The following is an 18108-nucleotide window of genomic DNA, read 5'->3' as shown; positions in this document are numbered from 1 at the left end:
ATAGTTAATTTGTTTGTTTCTAACAGATTTTATTTTGTCATATGTTTTCTTCATATGCCACTTGTTGGATTCTGGGAAGTCAAAATCCAAATATGAAATTGAATGAAAATGGTTATTCTGCGGTGAACGGATACGTATATCGGTGGTTGTAAGTAGGATAGTAAATGACTGTTGAATCAGCTTCGACGAATGTACAATGTAACTTATTAAGATGAAATCTAATTATTCCTCGGGTATTACCTACTCGTTAAAATTTTTTTTTCACCATTAATATTTTGTACGAAAGAACTTTTAATTACAATCATTATGAAAACATATATACATATATATTTTCTTCAGATGAAATCATGAATTTAATGAGTTAATACGATATTAATCTCATTTGCTTTTCGGTTTGAGCTAGAATAAGAAATCTCTAAAACTTTTTGAAACCACATTTTCTTCGCAGAATATCAATGAAGTTATGGATCAATACTTCATCGTTCATTATTATTGGTACTCCTTGGTATCTATGGTGCGTATGATGTTGATGTTTGTGGGATAGATTATGATGTCGAGACGTGTGATGCGGATGTTGTTTGTTAGTGGTGATGATGGTATTGTTGATGTTATTGATGGTGGTGCTGATTATACTGCTGGTGCTGCTGCTGGTGTTTGCAACCTTCGCACCATGTTCTCCAAAGCCGTCACGCGAGCGCGAAGTTCGTTAACTTCTGCTAGTACACCGGGATGATTGGCGGATAGAGCGAGCGAATGAACAAGATTTGTAATATGGGATAGTATATAATCGTGACGAGATACTCTAGAAATGAGAGAGAAAATGGTGTTTCGAATAGGTTCGCCGGTAAGTGCTTCAGGTTCATCGCCAAGAGGGCAATTTGGTGGATGGAATGGATCACCTTCTTCTTGTCTCCAGTGATTTAGTATATTACGAACCCATCCCCAATTCATCCAGAATAGATGATGGGAAATTGGTTGATCCATTCCGGTGACGCTGCTTTCGGAGCCCGAATGGAAATCCATATCGGCATAACTGTCGGAATCTGAAGAATTCGAACTAGATGCAGAATCCATCTTGTATAATGGGGAAAATGAATTTTTGGTATGGAATAGATTATAGGAGTTAGATTTAGTACTCTTCAATACATAATTTACATATGTATATATAATACCAAAATCCCGTAAATTACGGAGAATCTTTGAAAAGGTATCAGTCAAAGTTCGCAATAACAGATATGCTAAGATAAGAATTCGTCTATACACTATCAATGCAGTAAATGCAGTAAAACGTGTCTAGACTTATGAATGATAAGCAGGTAATTTCCTAAGGATGATAAGCAGATGATTTCCGACTAGAAATGATAAGCAAAACTTTTGACATGTAGACACGGTCGAAGTCCAGACTCATTAATGCATCCTAACAACTACTAGTTAGACACACTAATGCAAGACCTGGTTCGCTACGACCATCGCTCTGATACCAACTAAAAGGACCCGTCCTAATCCACCAGGACGAAGTCATCAACATTTGGTCCCATTGCGATGATCGGCTCCAAGTAATGTCCTTATATTGAGCAAATGCACAGCGGAAGACTTAATTCGTACCTGAGAATAAACATGCTTTAAAGTGTCAACCAAAAGGTTGGTGAGTTCATAGGTTTATCATAACAATCATTTCAATATGTTAATAGACCACAAGATTTCATAATCATAAACATAATACACTCGCAAGTGTATGTAAAGCATTCTAAGTGGTTGAGCACTTGGTAACCATACTTAACATTTAATCAACGTCGCATATTCCCTTTATTATGAAATCTCACTACACCGTACCAAGTGTAGTCACCAAAACGAAGTACTGTGCAATCGTTGAATACTGGTCGTCCAGTCCGGTTGGGGTTGTCAGGCCCGATAGATCTATCAACAGGATTCGCATTTACAATACCCATGTAAATAGTAGTTACCAAGCTACAGGGAAATATGCTAGTGGTACAACTCAACGTAGAATATATTTTTAAGTACTTGTGTCTATTTTGTAAACATTTATAAAAGCAGCGCATGTATTCTCAGCCCAAAAATATATATTGCAAAAGCAATTAAAAAGGGAGCAAATGAAACTCACTTTTTCCTTGAAGGTATTTAATTCGACTTGGTCTCCGATAGATATCACGAACCTAACCATATATATAATATATCAACATATTTTCTTTTTAAGTAATCGATACATATATATATATATATATATATATATATATATATATATATATATATATATATATATATATATATATATATATATATATATATATATATACTTTTAATACTTTTAATATTTTCTTAGTTCGTAGTTAGCAGTCCGATATTACTGGTCCACAATTAGTTGCTCCAATAAAATAAATAAAGACCCCATCGTATTCGTATTGATCAGAATTAATCTCGACCCATGGTACCATGTTTTCAAATGACGTGTTGCGTACATAAAGTACCGTGTTGTCAAATGACGTGTTGCGTACAATCATGAGGTCTTATGATTAATCTTCTCGTGTTGTTTACGGGTGGTCCTGAAATATATAAAATCAAATCATAAGTAATTATATATAAAATATCATATTAATTAGAAAAGATATGATTAATTTACTTTTTCTCCAAATATTTTCGTAGCTAAACTAGCTTCGGATACCCAATCTTGTTTTAGTCGTAGTTTCTTCATTACAACTCCATTTTTGTTGGTTCAACTTGCCACTTCCTTGGATCGAGTCAAATTTTAAGAATATGAACTGAAAATACCTTAGTTTGTATTCGAAATCATAGGTTATAGGTCAAACTTTGGTGAAACTTATGAAAGTGATCATTTTCCATCATAAAAACAACATTTAATGATCATTTTTCTAAAAATACTTACACTTTGAGTTAAACCATGAAATTTTTATGTGTTAACATATTCATAAGAAATATCATTTTTCCAGAACATGAACTTCCAATTCAAATTTCAAGATGGTTTTTAATTATCCAACCCAAAACAGCCCCCGGTTGCACTCTGACGACGTAGATTCAGTTTTTAAGATGTTCTTTGTAAAACCAAGTTATATCTTGTTAGGTTAGCATATCATTATGATATATTACAGGTCTTGAAGTGTTTTAAAAGTCAAGTTAGAAGGATCTATTTAGTTTGCGAACAAGTTTGAAATCATTCAAACTATGTTCTTGTTGTTAAAATTTTATACCCCAAAATAAGATAGCTATATGAATATGAATTGAATAAGATTATGAACAAGGTTACTACCTCAAGTTACTTGAACAAAGTTACTACAAAATATAAGAAATAATCTTGGAATCAAAGAGTGGTGGAGTTAGATCAAAAGGTTGGAAGTAAACTTCTTCAAATGGGTGGTTATTTTGATATGTTCTTGAAAGAGTTTTCTTATGGTGTTTAAGGCTTGTAATTGAAGCTAAATGATGGGAAAAATGCTTGGATATGATCAAGTATGAAGTTAGGAGTATTTTTAGAGAGAAATGAGGGTGTAGGTATGAGAAAATGGAGTGAAGAAATGGTGTTCATTTATAAAAACATTTTTAGTTTATAAAGAAAGAAAAGGATTCCTAATTTTGTTTTCTTACTAATAATTCATACTACTTGACAAATCCTAGTTACCTCATATCTAGGGCAGTAATAATGTTGATTAGAATGTTGATTTGATGTGTATATACCAATAGTAAATACGTATAGAAGCTGGGTATGATACGGGTACATATACCCTAGATATACGTATAGAAATCTTGAGGAAACGGAACGAGAATTCAAATATAACTATCTTTTGTGAATATACTTATATTGTTTTATGTATTTAAGTCCTTAAAAAGTGATTAAATACATTATATATACGATACATGTATAAGCATTATAGATTATAAGTGTATATATCAAAGAATGTTACGTATAGTTATCGTTTTGAAAACTTAAGTTAGTAGTTTCAAAATATACTTATAACTCATTGTCATTAGTACACAATGAGATGTTAAACCATCCTTAGATCATGTTAAATATATATAAATACATATATATACACAAACGTATAATTATCGTATGTTATATAGTTCGTGATATCATCGGTCATATTGGACGGTCAAACGTTGTGTAAAACTCTTTTCAAAAACACAAGTCTCAACAATTTGGATTGCTTATCATGTTGGTATGGTTTAATTTATGTAAATATTAATCTCATAAGTATAATTTGGTCAGAAAATTCCGGGTCATTACACCGGAGCCACGCCAATTGCCAAAGCACCCTATCAGCTAGCTCCGTCGGAAATGAGGGAAATGATGACTCAACTACAAGATTTGCTAGATAAAGGTTTTATTCGTCCTAGTAGCTCACCTTGGGGAGCTCTGGTTTTATTTGTGAAAAAGAAAGATGGAACAATGAGAATGTGTATCGATTATCGCTAATTAAATAAAGTCACCATTAAGAATAAATATCCATTGCCGAGGATAGATGACTTTATTGATCAATTACAAGGGGCAAGTTTCTTTCAAAGATAGATCTAAGGTCGGGTTATCATCAACTAAAGGTAAAAGAAGAGGATATCCCTAAAATGGCTTTTTGCACTAGGTATGGTCATTATGAATTCGTGGTAATGCCATTTGGGGTAACTAATGCTCCGGCCGCGTTTATGGATTTAATTAATAGGGTATGTCGACAAATGCTCGATAAGTTTGTGATAGTATTCATATATGATATTTTGGTGTATTCTAAAGGAAAAGAGGAGCATGCGGTGCATTTAAGATAAGTGTTAGAAACCTTAAGGAAGGAAAGGCTATTTGCTAAGTTCTCTAAGTGTGAATTTTGGCTTCGTGAAGTTCAATTTTTAGGGCATGTCATTAATAATAAGGGTATTTGTGTTGATCCGACGAGGTTGAAGCGATAATGAGATGGGAACCGCCTATGAATCCCACCGAAGTTAGAAGTTTTCTAGGCTTAGTGGGGTATTATCGATGGTTCATACAAGATTTCTCTAGAATAGCCACCCCACTCACAAAGCTAACCCGTAAGAATGTGCAATGAAAATGGGAAGAAAAGCAAGAACAAGCGTCTCAACACCTTAAAGAGAAACTTGTTCAAGCTCCTATACTAGTTTTGCCGGAAGGGAATGAGAACATGACGGTTTATTGTGATGCTTCTAAGAAAGGCTTGGGATGTGTGCTAATGCAAAAAGGGAAAGTTATTGCTTATGCATCCCGGCAATTGAAAATACATGAAAAGCGTTATCCCACCCATGATTTAGAATTAGCGGCCGTGGTTTTTGCCTTGAAAATATGGCATCATTTTATTTATGGTGTGAAGTTCTCCATCTACACCAATCACAAAAACTTAAAATACTTGTTCAACCAAAGAGATTTGAATGATAGGCAAAGGAGGTGGCTCGACTTTGTAAAGGATTATGATTGCGAAATTTTGTACCATCCCGGGAAGGTTAATGTGGTGGCAGATGCTCTTAGTAGGAAGTCGAGCCATCAACCAATTAAGGTAATGAGTTTAGTCATGGTAATATCACCCCAAATATTTGATAGTATTCGGGCAGCGCAAGATGAAGCATTAATCCCATAAAACGTGAGAAAAGAAAGGCTAAAAGGGCAAGTTGATGATTTTATGGTAGATTCCTGTGGACTAAGGATTAGATATGGAAGAATTTGGATACCCTTACAAAGTGGTGTTAGAAGTGAGCTCCTTGACTTAGCTCACTGTAACGACCCGCCAAAATCGATATTGACGCACTACGTTATTCACTGGTTTCATTGCGAGGTATTGTCCTCTATATGATACGTTTTGTAAACATTTGATAGTGCTCCAAATGAACATATATTTAGTATCAATATCCTTCTAATATGTGAAGTTTTCAGTTGCAAATGTTCTATTTTCAAGTAATATTCGTTTAAATAAATTAGTGCGAAGACAAAAGGCGAAAACGAAGATTTGAAGACGCAAACGTCCAAAAAGCTCAAATGTACAAGATACAATCCAAGTGGTTCAATTTATTGATAAGAAACGTCTAAAAATGACAAGAACGCAAGTCGCGGAACGCAAATTACACAATATTAAAATATACGAAAAGACGTTCGAAAAATCGGAACTGAGACATAAACCGGGCGTAAACGTACGAAACAACGGAGCCAAAATTATGAGTCAACTATGCTCATAAATATAATATAATATTTAAATAATTATTTAAATTATTTATATATTATATTTATATTTATAATATGTCGACAAGTAAAAATCCAAAAGTTGGTGAGCTGGCCCAGGGAACTCCGCACTCGCGGAGAAAATTGCCTACAAAACTCCGCACTCGCGGAGCAGCCAAAATCAGAATTTGCCAATAAAAGGCACGAGCTTCTGCCGAGTTTTTACACCAAAAATCAAACTCTCTATCTCTGTAATATATATATATATATATATATATATATATATATATATATATATATATATATATATATATATATATATATATATATATATATATATATATATATATATAATATAAATTAGTTTAGTTTTATATTAGTTAGTTTAAGTTAATGTAACGGTTAATTACGGGTTTTGAAGTCGAAGTTCTGTCCGTATAACACTACGCGATAAATACTCAATGTAAGTTATGTTCTCTTTTTTAAATTAATGTCTCGTATTTCAGTTATTATTATGCTTATTTGAGCCGAAGTAATCATGATGTTGGACTAAATATTAAAGACGGGGTAATTGGGCTTTGTACCATAATTGGGGTTTGGACAAAAGAACGACACTTGTGGAAATTGGACTATGGGCTATTAATGGGCTGTATATTTGTTTAATTGAATGATAGTTCGTTAATTTAATATAAAGATTTACAATTGGACGTACCTATAAATAACCACATACACTCGATCGGACACGATGGGCGGGATATTTATAAGTACTAATAATCGTTCATTTAACTGGACACGGGAATGGATTAATAGTCAATGGACTTATTAAAACAGGGGTGAATTATATACAAGAAAAATTGGTGTAATTATAGTTTAAGTCCCCAATTAGTTGAAATATTTGACTTCGAATATAAGAATAATTTGACGAGGACACTCGCACTTTATATTTATGACTGATGGACTGTTATGGACAAAAACCAGATGGACATATTGAAAAATACAGGACAAAGAACAATTAACCCATGGTAATAAACTAAAATCAACACGTCAAACATCATGATTACGGAAGTTTAAATAAGCATAATTCCTTTATTTTATATCTCATCGCACTTTTATTTACTATCATTTTATTTATTGCACTTTTAATTATCGCATTTAAATTATCGTCATTTATATTTTTCATTAGGTTTTAATTGTGACTTAAAATATAAAATCGACAAACCGGTCATTAAACGGTAAACCCCTTTTATATTATTATTATATATAAAAATATATATTTTGTACAAATATAGTTGTTTAAAATATAGTGTAAAATAAGTCGTCTCCCTGTGGAACAAACCGGACTTACTAAAAACTATACTACTCTACGATTAGGTACACTGCCTATAGTGTTGTAGCAGAGTTTAGGTATATCCCATTTGTAAATAAATAAATTAAAACTTGTATCATATTTCGTCGTATTTCGTAGTAAAAATATAACTATTTCGTATACACCTCTACGCACATCAAGTTTTTGGCGCCGCTGCCGGGGAATCGGCAAAACACTATATTGTTAATCTATATTTAAAAAAATATAAAAAAATATAAAAAAATATATATGTAAAAAACATATATTTTTAATAACTTTGTTTATAAAATTAAAAAGTATTTTTATTTAGACTTTTAAAATATAAGTTTATTTTTATTTTTATAAATTTTCTATATATTATTTTATAAAACTTAAAAAATCAAATATATAAAAAATCGAACTGGGCCAGTTCATTTTCGAAACCCAAAACAAATTTTAAATTAAAAACTGAACTGGGCCGAACTGTTTAAGCCCAACCAACGAACCCATTACTATTGCACTCCGCAGTCACGGAGCTTTTCTGGCACCAGCAGACCGCACTCGCGAAGTCATCTGACAGGTCAACCCTAGCTGCATTAATTACGAATTTAGGTTAAATTTTTATTTATTATTTAATTTTTAGGGTTTAATTAAATTATTGTTATTAATTAGAGTTTGTTTATTTAATTTTCTAGTTTTAATATATAATTAGTAATATTAAGTTTTAATATTATTATTTAATTTATAGATTAATATTTTTATATAATAATAATATAAAAATAATATTTTTATAAAAATTGTAATTTTATCATTTTTAGTTTCTTTTTATAAATTGTATATTTATATCGCTTAATTCGTAATTTTTATATTTATCGTTCGTAATTAGTTTTAAGACTAGTATTTTGCCGTAGTTACTTTATTTTTAGCTTTTAAGACTTTGCCGTAAAATCCCTTAAGTGCCTTCTCTTTAGACTAAGATTTAGGTGCTTTAGAATTTTGCGACGCCATTTTAAAATTTCAGTACTTTTTAAGTTATTGCCGTTTTGGATATAGAATTCCTTTTAAGCTTTAATACCTTTAGAAATAACTTTTAATATTTAGTTTTTAGAATACTAAGTTTCGACGCTTTATTTTCTTATTTTTTTTTGACCTTTTATTTTTCGACGTTTTTCGACGCGCTCTTTTTCTTTCTTATTTCTCGACGCTCTAGTTTTTAGGACTTAGAATTTTTTCTATTTCTTCTCTAAAATTTCAAAACGAAAAATTATTTTAAGCAGTTAAATTGATAGACATCCAAATTTTCTGGTTCGTAGTAATAGTTGGATTTGTTAGTGGCGAGTTGTGGGCTTCCGATTTAAAGGGTCCTGGCTACCTGCTGCATCTATTGGCTATTCGAAACGTGGGCAAAATCAGAAAAGTCTATTAATTTGATAACTTATATAATTTTTTTATTTTATTTTATAACTAATAGGATAATTAATAAATGCACCACATTGTAGCTAAAATTTGGTAATAAGTGTAGTATGAAAAACCTCGAGAATATGTTGGAAACTCTTTCTGACATGCGAAATCAATTAAATCAATACTCTCAAACGAGTGTTGATGAAAATTCATTCGGTCAATCTTGGATCACGAATGACGAAACAATAACTAGTTGTGAAATCTGTGGAGATTATCACTCAACATGGGAATGTTTTTATTACGTTCCTATGGAAAATTACGCACCCACGGAACCTGAATGAACGATTATGAAAAATACAATTCCAATTGGGATTATTCCCAAAAATATTTCTAAACTCAACAACCAGAAGAAGAGAAAAATTATGTGTCTGAAAATCTTTTAGACAATATGAAAATCAAACTCGAAGAACTCGATGCTCAAAATGAACAAATGAGAGAGTTTGTAAATCGACAAGCTGAAACTCTATCAGATTACACACCTGTTGATCTGAGGAGTATTGTTCAAGAAAATCTCATATCATCGAATTTTGATGAATTCGAGAGCTCCGAAATCACCAATTATCCCGATGATACTTTTTATTCAGCTTTACCAATTTCACAACATATCGACACATTAGGCTCTACCGACGAAATCATCGATCCATCAATGGATGAAGAAGAAGTAAGGGTGACAAATTGGTACTCTTGGGAAAATGATAACGTTGAAAATTTTACCCCCGAGACCAAAATGGTGGGGCCGATAAGTACCATTAATGAAGAAGAATTTGCTTCGATCCCGAAATTCACCATTCCACAACCTTCCAACCCAATATTCTCAATAGACGAGTCATCTACCAAAGATGAACTACAAGCTGTAATAGATAATGACACCTCGGATTTCACCCAATTGGGTAATAGAGGTGAAACCTTTGATCCCGAGAATGAACGAAAGGAAATGTTAGGAATTGTCCACCCTATAGTATGTATGTCGGTGTATATCGATCCATTTGACCAAGAACCAGAAAAGAGACATATCCATTTACTAAAAGCTACACTTAAAAAAGAATTAAGTAGTGACGATCGGGTGGGTCTAAACTTTAAACCCATTGATATATTATACACCACCCGAGATGTAAATAACTGGCTCACTATTCTAATTCGTGGAATCTATTCTACCGACTTCACATGTCGTCAGCTAAGTATGGGGAAGTCTAACCCCACTTAACATTAAATTAGGGGTTCGGGTCAGTGCATAACTCGTTAATGAACATACATGATAAATTAGGGTAAAAAACGCATTTTCAAAGTTTGGCAAACAGTTCAGAAAAACAACCGTTTTTGAAGAAAAATATGTGTGATAAAACAACAAAAGGAATGAACGATGAGGCGCGTTATCTATCATTCGACGAGCTTTGTAATTTACAAACTGGGTATTTTTAATCACTTTTCTACACTAATCACCCTCATGAATTTATAATTATAATCTGATTTCATGCAAATAAGGGCATTGCATGATCTCAAGTGTGGGGAAGGGTTATAAATTCTCTCGGGTTTACACTTGGTTTAATTGCCAAATTTTGTGAAAATTTAAAAAAATTTCAACTAAATGAATTCAAAATCATGTTTATACATATTTATGAACAATAAAACTAGGTGTTAATGCCGAAATTATCGTTACCTCGGAAAGAACATAAATTGAGAAACAACCCAAAATGCTAGAATTCATTTAAAAATGGAATAGAGGAGAATAAAAAGGTAAAGAAAAAAATAAATAAAAGCTAAGTGTGGGAAGAATTTACCAAGATATTTAAAACATATATCATATATTCTTGTACAAGCTTATTGCAGGTACTTTTGTTTTGGACTAAATTAACAGTTTTACCCGATTTATTGTAATACTTTTGAAAGAATAGATGGATCTACACGATGAATCAATTCCATCATTAAAAGGAAGTAAAGTCTTCCTAAAAAGACACGCGCTTCTTGATTTAGGTCAAGAAGTTGTCGACCAGACCAGCTGTAGGTTGACGAAAAATCTAGAAAAGTCATCACTAAAATTAGCAGAAAATCCACGGACCTCAGCATCAAACAGGGTCACCAAGTGATCAGACTTATCCTAACCATGAGAGGATCTGTCTCGTAAAATGGGGAGGGCGCCGTGCAAATTAGCTTGATAAGACTAATGAATCAGACCCCCAGAAAGGATAATCTCCTAAAAGATTAAAAATCAGTTTTTAAGCCTGAAAGTTTTAGCCAAAATATTGATCCACAAAAATATTTTGCAACACCGATGGTGGGTCAAATCAGAAAACTTATCTAGGGTAAAATCTAGAATGAATTTTCAAAAGATCAAATGTTTTCATAAAGATCCAATTTCCTTAAAGGATCTAAATTTTCATAGTCATGTGGGACTGTAAACCACATCGTTACTATCATTGTTTATACCGCCGTATCAAAATCACTGATGTATAAAGTGTGAAGAATAAAGAAGTGATTCGTGTGATTTAATTTCAAGTTCTGTATTGCTTGAGGACAAGCAACGTTCAAGTGTGGGGATATTTGATAGTGCTCCAAATGAACATATATTTAGTATCAATATATCCTTCTAATATGTGAAGTTTTCAGTTGCAAATGTTCTATTTTCAAGTAATATTCGTTTAAATAAATAAGTGCGAAGACAAAAGGCGAAAACGAAGATTTGAAGACGCAAACGTCCAAAAAGCTCAAATGTACAAGATACAATCCAAGTGGTTCAATTTATTGATAAGAAACGTCTAAAAATGACAAGAACGCAAGTCGCGGAACGCAAATTACACGATATTAAAATATACGAAAAGACGTTCGAAAAACCGGAACTGAGACATAAACTGGCGTAAACGTACGAAACAATGGAGCCAAAATTATGAGTCAACTATGCACATAAATATAATATAATATTTAAATAATTATATAAATTATTTATATATTATATTTATATTTATAATATGTCGACAAGTAAAAATCCAAAAGTTGGTGAGCTGGCCCAGGGAACTCCACACTCGCGGAGCAAATTGCCTACAAAACTCCGCACTCGCGGAGCAGCCAAAATCAGAATTTGCCTATAAAAGGCACGAGCTTCTGCCGAGTTTTTACACAAAAAATCAAACTCTCTATCTCTGTAATATATATATATATATATATATATATATATATATATATATATATATATATATATATATATATAATATTTATATATATAATATAAATTAGTTTAGTTTTATATTAGTTAGTTTAAGTTAATGTAACGGTTAATTACGGGTTTTGAAGTCAAAGTTCTGTCCGTATAACACTACGCGATAAATACTCAATGTAAGTTATGTTCTCCTTTTTAAATTAATGTCTCGTATTTAAGTTATTATTATGCTTATTTGAGCTGAAGTAATCATGATGTTGGACTAAATATTAAAGACGGGGTAATTGGGCTTTGTACCATAATTGAGGTTTGGACAAAAGAACGACACTTGTGGAAATTGGACTATGGGCTATTAATGGGCTTTATATTTGTTTAATTGAATGATAGTTCGTTAATTTAATATAAAGATTTACAATTGGACGTACCTATAAATAACCACATACACTCGATCGGACACGATGGGCGGGATATTTATAAGTACTAATAATCGTTCATTTAACCGGACACGAGAATGGATTATTAGTCAATGGACTTATTAAAACAGGGGTGAATTATATACAAGGAAAATTGGTGTAATTATAGTTTAAGTCCCCAATTAGTTGGAATATTTGACTTCGAAAATAAGAATAATTTGACGAGGACACTCGCACTTTATATTTATGACTGATGGACTGTTATGGACAAAAACCAGATGGACATATCGAATAATCCAGGTCAAAAGGACAATTAACCCATGGTAATAAACTAAAATCAACACGTCAAACATCATGATTACGGAAGTTTAAATAAGCATAATTCCTTTATTTTATATCTCATCGCACTTTTATTTACTGTCATTTTATTTATTGCACTTTTAATTATCGCATTTAAATTATCGTCATTTATATTTTTCATTAGGTTTTAATTGTGACTTAAAATATAAAATCGACAAACCGGTCATTAAACGGTAAACTCCCTTTTATATTATTATTATATATAAAAATATATATTTTGTACAAATATAGTTGTTTAAAATATAGTGTAAAATAAGTCGTCTTCCTGTGGAACGAACCGAACTTACTAAAAACTATACTACTCTACGATTAGGTACACTGCCTATAGTGTTGTAGCAGAGTTTAGGTATATCCCATTTGTAAATAAATTAATTAAAACTTGTATCATATTTCGTCGTATTTCGTAGTAAAAATATAACTATTTCGTATACACCTCTACGCACATCAACATTGCATTCTTTTGAAAAGGAACACCGTAAATGAATATCTAAATCCAAGGTTTTTGACATCTGATGATTTCTACATATAGATAATCACCGTAAATAATAGTTTACAATAATACATCCGTTGACAATACAGTCAAAATAAGATACATAGTGATGATTTTGTGATTTCAAAGTTTTCTCTAATAAAGTATGTATGACTCTATGCACATAGCTTGTATAACGTATAAGCAAAAAGCGGAAGACTTCTTGGGACCTGAGAATAAACATGCTAAAAGTGTCAACACAAAGGTTGGTGAGTTCATAGTTTTAATATTGCGCATAATCTGTATATAAAGGTGGACCACAAGATTTCAGTTGTTTCATCCAAAACATTTATCAAAATATTCTACGAAATTGAGTACCCTGGTAACTAAACTTAACGTATATATAATAAGTACCACTGTTTTAACATACATGCAACCAACATGTACAATACACGCAAATCAACGTGTACTAAACTCAAATAGCATACATCTATTTTATAGTTCAGGCTAGGGTCTCTATACCTAGAACGGACAGGGATGTCAAGCCCTATGGATCCATATACAACTACTCGCGCCCACCAGTTCTTATAGCCGGTAGTTACTAGTTACCAAAGCTAAGGGATTTTCGGTTCAAACTCAGTGTAGAATTTAGTATGTACTTATGTCCATTGCGTTTAAAATAAAGTGCAGGTATTCTCCGCCCAAAAATATTTAAAGCGTGTAAAAAGGGATCTATAAACTCACTTTCCAATATTGAGATTCAATACTGTAGGAAAAATATGCGGAAGCAATGACAGTGAACAAAAGCATTGTTGGCCTTGGACTGACGAACAATACTCCCGAACAATACCCATAATTTTCTTAGTTTTAAAACAGTTTGAAACTTGAATTAAAATACCCATGTAACTTGTTATTGTATACTAACATTTGTATTTTGAAAGTAAACAAAAATATTTTGGAGTATAGCTTAAGATGCATATTCATATGAATGACAAAACATATCGATTATATAGAGAATTTCATTTCCTGATTTCTAGTTCAAATTATAATAATATATAATTATAATATATATATATATAGATATATATATATTAAAAAAACGTGTAAAAGAGATCACATCAAAAAGTTGTCTAATATGATTCATGATTTTGCTTTTGTATTATTTATTTATTTATTTATTTTTAAATATAAATATAATAATATAATAATTAATATATAATAATAATAATATAATATATAAATGAAAACGTGTAAACTTGTTGTCACATAATGATCCGTGATTTTTGACTTAATTTAAATCCCGTATTTGTCACGGACCGCTACTTGATGCCCCCTTACCAATAATAAATGTCAAAAAAATCTCGTAAAATTTTTATATTTTAGGATAAGGTTAAGATATTTATCATTTTTATGATAGCTAAGAAACGAGTTATTAAAAGTGGTCCTAAATATTTATAAAAATTATATATGTCTTTAAGAAGACACAATCACTCCAAAAGTCATATATAAATTCTATAATTTATAAAAATAAAAGGTAATAGTTTTTCGAAACTAATTATATTCAAATTACTTTATATATAGTTAAAACATTTTAATATTAGAAATCATTATGTCGTACAACATTTTCTTTCAAGAAATTAGATCACGTAATATATCTTATCGGGTTTCGAGTTATAAATAATAATTTGTTCGTGAATCGTAAGGTAAGGTCTAATGGATAATTAAATGTATGAAAACATTTTAAATGCAACACAACAATTTGCTTATCTTGGCGGAAGTATAAGAGTTGAGTTTAAATTTGAGTCAAAATTCCCGGGTCATGACACTCACAAATCTAAGTATTCGACTCACCCCGGTGCTACAAAAATGTATAGGGACCTAAGGAGAGATTATTGGTGGCCAGGAATGAAGAGAGATATAGTAAAATATGTTCATAAGTGTCTCACTTGCCTTCAGGTAAAAGCCAATCATCAAATGCCGTATGTTAAACTTCAACTACTAGAGGTCCGGTATGGAAATGGGAGCATTTCACTATGGATTTAGTGACCAAGTTTCCTAAGACCCCTCGATAACACGACGCCATTTGGGTTATTGTTGATAGATTGACTAAGAGTGCATTATTTTTGGAAATAAGAGAAGCTTCATCTTCGGAATCAATGTCTAAGTTATATATGAAGGAGGTTGTTGCAAGACATGGAGTGCCGGTTTCCATTGTTTCGGTCCGTGACACTCGATTTACCTCACGGTATTGGAGAAAATTCCAAGAAGATATGGGTACTAAGCTACACATAAGTACCGCGTTTCACCCACAAACGGATGGTCAAAGTAAGCGAACTATCCAAACTTTGGAGGATATGTTGAGGGCATATGCCATAGACTTTGGTGGTAGTTGGGATACCCACCTTCCTTTAGTTGAATTTTTGTAAAATAATAGTTATCATTCTACCATCGAAATGGCACCTTATGAGATGTTATATGGGAGAAGATGTAGAACTATGATTTGTCGGGGTGAAGTGGGTCAAAGAGAATTAGGGAGTACGGAAATAGTGCAACAAACTACCAAAAAGATAAATCAAATCTACGAAAGGATGAAAGCGGCACAAGATCGACAAAAATCATATGCAGATAAGAGAAGGAGGCCGATAGAATTTCAAGTAGGTGAAAAGGTGATGCTTAAGGTTTCACCATGGAAATGTATTATTCGTTTTAGGAAAAAAGGTAAATTGGGACCAAGATTTGTGGGACCTTTCGAGATTATTGCGAGGATTGGAAAAGTAGCCTACCGTTTAGCCTTGCCTGATGAACTAAGTACTATTCATGACACGTTTCACGTGTCTCAATTAAGAAAATGTTTGGCGGATGAAACGACTTATGTGCCACTTAATGAGATAGAAGTTGATGAAAAGTTAAGGTATGCATAAAAGCCAGTGAAAATTATAGATCAAAAGACAAAGCAATTGAGAAACAAAATGGTGGTGCTATTAAAGGTGCAATGGAAATTTAAAAAGGGTTCTGAGTGTATATGGGAACCTGAAGAATGGTTAATGAAGTATTATTCAGCATTATACCAAGAGTGGTTCACGAGGACGCGAACGATCTAAAGGGGGGAGAGTTGTAACACCCCAATTTTAAGGTAATATTATATTAATATTTTGTATGAATAATCAAAGGTAAAAAGGACTAATCATGCAATGTTAGAATAAGTAAATGTTAGGACCATCTTAGATAAGTTTTGGTGGGGAGGGACCATTATTGACAACATGTAATTGTTGTTATATTATAATAAAGATATAAGAGTGCTAGTTGATTCTAGATTTCATTAGAAGAGTGGAGAAAAGAAAAGAAGGAACGGTTTTAGAAGCAAAGGTGAATTAGGGTTTTCAAATTAAGTGATCCAAACTCAAGTGGGTTATGAATTGAAGCAATCAAGAGCTTTAATAGGTTGAGGGAAGTAAGAAGATCACCATTTACATCCTTTGTTCATTTATTCTAAGCTAGAGTTCTTGAAGAAAATTTGAGGTAAGATTTGTATATGTGAAATTGGTTAAGTTTATGATTAATAAGTGTTTAATTCTTAGTTTTATGTATGATTTATGGTTACTACTTGTTTAAGCTTGAAATTTGATGTTAGATTATAAGTTAATGTATTTGTAGAAATATATACAAATGGGTTTGTGAGTTGAGTGATGTTTATGAATTGTTTACACTTGAAAAGCTATTAAATGATGAGTTTATGTAAGAACTTGTTGAAAGAACAAGTATGAGGGGAAAAGATGAGTGTTTTGATGTGTTGTTGGTTAAAACCAAGTTTATGCACATAAGGTGTTTGTGAAAATGTCACAATGAAAGTAAGAATGGGACTTTTAAGTTAACTTGCATGGAAAAGACTCATGAGCTAGTCATGAGGTGTTTTGACGTGTTATTCTTGTTAAAGTCTTAAAATATATATATAAAAAAGGGGTAAATGGTTTAAGGTTGTCTTGTTTGGTTAAGTAAGTATGTAAATATGAAACTAATGAGATTAGCATAATTATAGGTGCTAGTCAAGGAAAAGGAGCTACAAAGAAGCAAAAGAGTGCCATAGAGCAAGGTGAGTTTATAGGGGTAAAATGGGAGGGTCAATAGTGGCTTAGTGCTCCCGGATTGCATCCGTGCAAGAGGGTGACGACTTATTGCACTAGATGATTAGCTTAGATAGGATTATTAGGTATTGCCTAATAAATGTATCTATGGTTGATGATTAGCTTAGGCATAATCATTAGGTTTGAATAATGAATGTGTCTATGGTACGATTCGAGCTTAAACACGTTGGGTATCTATGCATCTATGTTTTATGTTTAATGTGAGCTTTGGCATATGCGTATGTCTATGGTGTTATGGCTAGCTTAGGCACTATACTAGGGTAAGCCTAGTAGTGGTGTCTATGGTATGTTAAGATCAGATCCGAATGACGAATGCAACCTTCGGGTTGAAAGATTATATTAATGTTTATGTTATGTTATGTGAAGTTTCTCATTTTACTAGCCTATAACTCACTAAGCATATAGCTTACCCTTTCCATGTTATTATGTTTGATAGGTTCTAAAGGTCATCGCGAAGGTAAGGAGCCGGTTTAAAGCTAGTGGAGCATTGGGCATTTTGTAAGTGGTTTGCAAATTCCTCTTGATCTAGCTCTTGTCAACCACTTAGTAACGCCAAAGGTCTAGTTTGTGTGTGATATGTAAAAGAATGAAAATGCTTGTTGTATGT

Source organism: Rutidosis leptorrhynchoides, chromosome 4 (assembly GCF_046630445.1).
Source record: "Rutidosis leptorrhynchoides isolate AG116_Rl617_1_P2 chromosome 4, CSIRO_AGI_Rlap_v1, whole genome shotgun sequence".
NCBI lineage: Eukaryota > Viridiplantae > Streptophyta > Magnoliopsida > Asterales > Asteraceae > Rutidosis > Rutidosis leptorrhynchoides.
This window is presented reverse-complemented; position numbering follows the sequence as displayed.